This window comes from Triticum dicoccoides, chromosome 2B, assembly GCF_002162155.2.
Source record: "Triticum dicoccoides isolate Atlit2015 ecotype Zavitan chromosome 2B, WEW_v2.0, whole genome shotgun sequence".
Taxonomy (NCBI): domain Eukaryota; kingdom Viridiplantae; phylum Streptophyta; class Magnoliopsida; order Poales; family Poaceae; genus Triticum; species Triticum dicoccoides.
In genome coordinates this window covers 801,294,471-801,301,760 of record NC_041383.1, presented here as the reverse complement: position 1 = coordinate 801,301,760, position 7,290 = coordinate 801,294,471, and positions in this window count along the sequence as shown.

Here is a 7,290-nt window from a genome sequence, read left to right as displayed (position 1 = left end):
GTCCACCTTCCACTCGCAATTGAGCATGTAGTTATTTTTGTTCTAGTTGATAGCCCACCCTCGACTCACAACTGGGCCTGTAGTTGTTTTCGCCTCACTTGCAAGCCCACCCTCAACTCATAACTGGTCCCATTTTTCATTATCGAGTTGCAAGTCCACCCTCCACTCGCAGTTAGGTATGTAATTGTTCTTGTCCCAGTTGTAAGCTCACCCTTAACTCGCAACTGGGTATTTAACTGTTCTTCTTCTAATTGCAAGCTCACCCTCGACTTGCACTGGGCCTATAGTTTATTTTTCATCTCAGTTACAAGTCCACCATTGACTCAAAACAGGATCTGATAGTTGTTTTTTTACCTGGTTGCAAGCCCACCCTCGACTCACAACTGAACCCAGTAGCTATTTTTTGTCCATGCTGCAAGTCCATCCTTGACTCGCAACTGGACCACGTAATTTGGTTTTTGTCCCAGGTGCAAGTCCATCCATGACTCCCAACTAGGCGTATAATTGTTTTTGTCCTAGTTGCAAGCCCACCGTCACTCACAACTAGGCTTGCAAGCCCACCTCAACTCGCAACTTACCCTTTTTTTCATTATCCCAGTTGCAAGACCACCTTCGACTCACAACTGAGCATGTAGTTGTCTTTGTCCCAGTTGCAAGCTCACTCAGACTCACAACTGGGCTAGTAGTTTAGTTTTCATCTTACTTACAAATCCACACTTGACTTGCAACTAGGTCCCACGGTTTTTATGTTTTCCCAGTTGCATGTCCACCCTTCATTCGTAATTGGATTTGTAGTTTTTTTCTACTTGCAAGTCCACCCTCGACTCACATCTGGATCCATAGTTTTTTGTTTGTTTTGTTTTAGTTGCAAGTACATCATCGACTTTGCAAGTTCACCGATTTTCTCCTCTTCTTTTCTTGTTATTCTTATTTTATTTTTCGAAATTTTAATTCGGGAACTTTTGCCAAGTTTCAAGAACCTTTTTTCAAATTTATGAAAAAAGTTTGAAAACTTGTGAACTTTAAAAAAAATCATGATTGTTTTCCATTTTCGTGATTTCCCCTCAAATTATGAGCTTTCCCAACTCGCGATTTTTTTCATATTCGTTATATTTTGGAAATTAAAGATTTTTTTAACTTCATGAACCTTTTTCATTTCCATGATTTTTTTTCAAATTGCAAACATTTTCAAGTCGTTTTTTTCAATTTTGTTTTATTTTATTTTTATGATTTTTTTAATAAACATAACATGCAATCGACATTGTTCGGTAGATAGACGATGATGCTAGTTGCAAAAGCCTAGCAAACTTCTAAAAGCATCACTATAACCGACCACTCTAATGAACAACGTTGTAGGCTTGCTGAAAAACAACGTCTACGATGGCGTACCACCAGCGCATGCTCGCTGAGCGTTACCACACGCTGATCTGACCGATGCTCACTGTACCACCAGTATGGCAGTATTCATACTGTAGCGAAATATTGTAGCGGGGTAGCGACGGTAGCGGGAATGCTTGCGCATGGGCCCACCGCACCGGAACGCGGCTGTGCGCACGCTTTAACTTTGATTTCCCCAATAAAAAGATCAGAGATAAACAAAAAAACAAAAAATATCACAAACAATTCTAAAATCATACTTAGATGTGAGGTCTCACATCTAGATGCGATATAGAGACCCTTTTAATATTTACATCTAATATTTTAGGTATTATATAACTTAAAAGTGTCTTCTAACACCCCGCTTGCCAACGGGAACAAATGACACGGGCTGACTCATTCTTCTATGACCCCGATAAAATTCGAACTTTCAGATTTTAAGCATTTCATCCCGAACGTTTTTACATGGCAACTTTAGTTGACGCGAGGTGGCAACTTTAGTTATTAAGATATGGCAACTTTGTCCCAGTTTGTTTTTTTGTCAGAAAATTGCAATGTTTGCCAACCTCACGTGAACTAAAGTTGCCATAAAAATGTTCGGATTGCCATGCTTAAAATCCGAACGTTCGGGATTTATCATTGTCGTTCTTCTATCGAGGACATATATGTGCATTAACGAAAACTCCAAACATTAGACATTCGCTGATCCTAGAAAACATCGAAAAACCAATGTTAGACATTCGCTGATCCTAGAAAACATCGAAAAACCAATGTTAGACATTCGCTGATCCTAGAAAACATCGAAAAACCTGACTACAAAACTACCAAGCAAAGTCAAAGGACAATAAGTAGATATATAGGTTTGAGTTTCTTCAAATAATTCTCGATGCAAATTCATTTTTCTTTTTAGAAAATAAGGATGACCCCGGCCTCTACATCCGGAAGAACGCAAATTCACTTATGGTAGGGTCGACATCATTATACAACAGTTTCTTGTGACATGACATAATAGATCACAGCGTACACTCCTGTGCGTAGCCACCAGCGTCGCCCCCCGCTAGGGCGGCTTGGGCGGAACAATAATCCCCACCGCCGCCGGGCACAACCAACCTCTCCCTCCCCTCCGCCGCCGTTGGAGGAGGTCGCGGGCGAAGCCCCGGGCGGCTGACGGCGGCGGTGGCACCTCCCTTTCCTCCCGCATTGCATTGGGTGAGGCGGGTCACCCGTGGCGCAAGGGCCCTCCTCCCTAATCTGTGTCGCGGCGGTGCAGCCGTTCGCCTAGCGACGGCGCAAGGTGGCGGCGTGGTGATGGGAGGAGGCGGCGGAGCTGCGGGCTTCGTGGAAGATCTAGTGGCGCAAGCTGCTCGGTGGGCTTGCATGGTCATGGCGGCAGAGGTCACAGTGGCCGGCAGCTTGGCCGATCGGCGGCGGAACATGGCTGGTGGCAGCGGCAATGTTCTTTCTAGATCCCGGGGCGGCGGCCCTGGATGGTGGCGTCTGGTGAAGCTAGGGCTTCCCGCGGCAGCATGGCTTGGTGCAGCCCCTGTCCAAGGCAGATCTGTGACGGCGATCTGATCTACGGATTGGTTCGGATCAGAGACAGTGACGAGCGCGTGGGATCCATCTCGGCGGATCTCGCGACTTGGCGAGGCGGGGTGGGAGCCCTCCTCCTAGGCTCCAGTGGTGGCACACTCAGGCAGTGGCCGGTGCGCCAGGGCTCCTACGGTGGCACTGCTGTTGTGGTTGGTCGCCGGATCTAGGCGGCTAGATCTGGGGCTTTGAGTGCGGTCGACACGATGCACATGTTGTCGGATGGATTACTTGGGACGGATCCGGATGAAAACCTGGTCTTCAGTCGATGGCCGGAGATGGTGATGATGATGCCCTTATCATTGTTTCCTTCATGAAGGCATCATCGAGGTGAAGATCCCAACTCCACTCAATACCTCCGAGGGAAACCCTAGATCAGTTGATCGGATGTTGGCGACAATCATGTGTCGTTACCCCCTGGGGTGGGGCATTCTTGGAGGTGCACTCGACCACGAGGGACTAGCGGTCAACCTCTTCGGTGGAGCAGTGTCTCTCTCTACATATCCATGGCGGCGGGTCTCGGCGGCGTGGACCAGTGGAGGCTCGGCGTTCAATGTGTGGCGATGGACACGCGCAGGAGGAGGATGTTGTCTAGCAGCGTGGTGGCGTCGATGGCAAAGTGGACTGGCAAGGTCGGTGTGTTAGTTATGCTCTGAGGATGGATCGATGAAAGATGGAGGTGATGGCCCTTGCAGCGTGCGGTGCTCACTGGGAATGTGCCGGTCCGATGTGTGACCCAGTTCTAGGTACTGACTTGTATGGGGCATCCGGCTTTAGATGTTAGACTTTGGTGCGATGTCTGTTTAGTATTAGGCCCGGACATTCGGCACCCCTTCATCAACGGGATAGGAGTAGCAACAGGCGTTGCCAAGATGATGGCTTCAGGCTAATTGATGTAATACCTTGTATGGTCCTTGTGAATAATTAATAAAATGGCTGCATGCATCGTTTCGATGCAGAGGCCGGGACCTCCTTTTCTAAAAAAACAACAGTTTCTTGTAGATGCATAATATTGCCCAACCATTTAACCATACAAGATATGCATCATATATGTATGCGGAGGTAAATTAATTAATTAGCAACGTACATACAAGGATTGGGGAATAGGTAATAGTACAATGGTATAGGTCATACCAATCGCATCGGCGTCCTTGATTAAACGCTCAGCAACGAGGCACTTGGCGACGAACATGTTCCCGCCTAGCTACAGTCCACATCGCACACCCATGGCATGGAAAGTGGATACTGGCCGGCGGCGCTCGGCGCTGTCAGGCCTGGCGATGTGCGTGCGAGTACTATCTGCCGGCGGCCTGCGAATTGTGATCAGGAGGTCGGCGTGGGGGAATAGAGAAGCAAATAGGGGTAGTGAATTGGGGATGCGATCTCATGCCTCACGAGTCACGATCGTACTGATTGGATGACGTGATTTCCTGCATATGGTGTACTATTTATTTATTTTTTGAGACAGCATATGGTGTACTTGCCTATACTGCTGCGTCTTTCCCCCGCGACGTAGAGGCTCGATTCAAGATGTACCAACCACCTCTTCATGAAACTTCATATCTATATAAACCTTCTTTACTCGGGCCCCAAATTGTTTTTTTCTGTTTCTTCCTTTTCTTTTTCTTTTTTTCTTTTCTCGTTTTCCTTTTTAGTTCCTTTTCGTTTTCGTTCTTATTTTCTATTCCTTTTGTTTTATTTTTTCCTTTTTTCAAATTTGTGAACTTTTAGAAAAATCAATGAACTTTTTTCTCAAAGTCAATGAAATGTTTTCAATTTTTTGAACTTTTTCCCAAAAAAATTGATGAACTCTTTATAATCTGTGATTATTATTTCTGGAATTCTTTTTTTTTGAATTATTAATTCTAAAGCTCAATGTTTTACCCCGTCAAAGGTTGACCGGTCAATCACAAACCTCTTGATCAGGGAAGCCGGGGGAAGCGTCGTGAGCGATCTCTTCGCAGTATTCTTGGGCCGGCCCAGGTACCGAGGCGCGTGGGCGCTGGTTCGGTAACCTGGCGCATAAGGCGCCACTGAGGAGCTCTCGCCACCAGCGTACAACATATCGGGAGGGGGGCCCGGGGCGGCCGCCCCCCCTACCCCCCTCAGGGCCAGGCCTGTCCACAAGAAACAAACTTATGCCTCTGGCGACGCAAAAAAAAAAGTCGCTCAAACTTGTTTATTTGATATTTTTTTATCCAAACCTAGTGAAAGCAGACCAAAAAAACATCTAAAACCCGAAAACACGTATAGAAAAAAATACGAAAGAAGCGCCCAGCACGCGACACGTGGCGGCTGCTGAGAACACGCCAAGTGGTATACTCCTTGATTATTTGCTCCTGAAAACACAAAGCATAGGACGGGTGGGCTGAGCCACATGCTCCGATACCCCAACCGGCCTCCACATCCTCTTGGGCCTACTGGGCCAGATCCAAATTTCCAGTGTCCAGCCCAGTCGATCGAAACAACGAATTCAATGAGACCACCGATCCGCCTCGATCGCCGTCATCTCCACCACCGGCAGCCTCGCCGTCATTGCCACGGCCGACCTTCTTCTCCTCTTGGTCACCATGTTCCCATTACCAACATTGAAATAATCTTGCAAATTTATATCCGGCAAACTTACATTGTGGAAAGGACCACCACCGCTTCCGTTCACCGGTCACTAGTAGAAAAACGACTTTTAGTACCGGTTCGTAAGGACCTTTAGTATCGATTCTGGAACAAGCACTAAAGAGTGGGGACTAAAGGTCCCCCCTCTTTAGTCCCGGTTCAACATGAACCGGGACCAAAGGCCCACCACGTGGCACGAGGCGCGCCGTGGTCCGGGGGACCTTTAGTCCCGGTTGGTAAGGATTTTATTTATTTATTTTTTGAAATAAAGCAAAAACAGCCCGCGTATTGGGCCGGCACGACCTGCATACGACTAGAAACCCAATCTCTATTTGGGCCAGGATGCAGGCCCGTACGGCCTAGTAGGCCCCACAGGGCAGAAGACTTGCAATAGGCCCACAGAGGCCTGCTTAGAGAGGAGCTCGACACGGTAGCCGCGGCGGGGCTTATAAACCAGTGCGAGCTCCTATCATCTAGCGAGGTGGGACTAAACATTATGCACTGCAGGTGGCAGTGCACCACCTTTAGTACCGGTTGGTGGCCCCAGGCGGTACTAGGGGGGGGGGTCTTTAGTACCGGTTGGAGCCACCAACCCGTACTAAAGGGTCTTTAGTACCGGTTGGAGCCACCAACCCGTACTAAAGGCCACCACCTTTAGTACCGGTTGGTGGCTCCAACCGGTACTAGGCCACCACCTCTTTAGTACTGGTTCATGGCGCGAACCGGTACTAAAGGTTCACCACGAACCGGTACTAATGAGCGCCGCTTGCCTGGCCGTTGGAACCGGCACTAATGGTCATATTAGTTCTGGTTCAATTGCAAACCGGGACTAATGAGTTCCACGTTAGACCCTTTTTCTACTGATGGGTGCATAATCCGCCGAAACACCTCGATCTGATTATCGTCAGTTAGCCCTGTCCTCGTCATTCACCAGTGTACGATGGTGTCAGTGCACGCGGCCACCTCCTCCACCGAGTAACCGATGGCGAGGGAATCGCAAAACATGTCCGAAGTTGTGGGTGATGCAACCTCCTTCGCCGCCCAGGCGTCGTCGTCTTCATCATCTGACTCGCCGCTGGAATCAGAAGCTGTGACAGCCCAAAAGCAGCCACGAATCCGTCGGCAGCCACCGGGCATGTCCGTTTCCCTGGTCGCCCAGCCGGACGCCCTAACAGTCAGCATGTAATCTAGATGTCCTATGGGACATGTATGCATTTGCATTCAATGGTTCGTATGTGTTTTTCTGAAAAAAATATGATCAAATTAAGTACATTTGAGAACTAACTTTAGATGTCTCCAATATGCAGCGACATGATCATTTGATTAGCGGGCGGAGGATGTCCAAAACAAATTTTGTTGAAGTTCGTACATTTTTGCATGTCTTCAGAAGTTTTGATAGAATGTGGGCTTTCTTATTATTAGCTTTCCAGGTATGGACTTGATCATTGAATTAAAAGATGTTACGTTTCTTTATTTGCCATATCATGTTTTTTCTTCCTTTTAGGCCATGGTAATTATTGCATGGAGCCCTTCTGGATCACTTTCTGCTATATTCGAACCAGCTGTTTTCAGAAATGTTATGACAATATTCGTGACAGCTGCGTTTCTAAACTTCCTTCAAGGTACAGATGCACTTTGAGTCTCCGGACCTTTGTGAATCTCGTAACCTTGCTTAGTTGTTTTATTTTAATTTTAAGCGGCCCTTGCTTA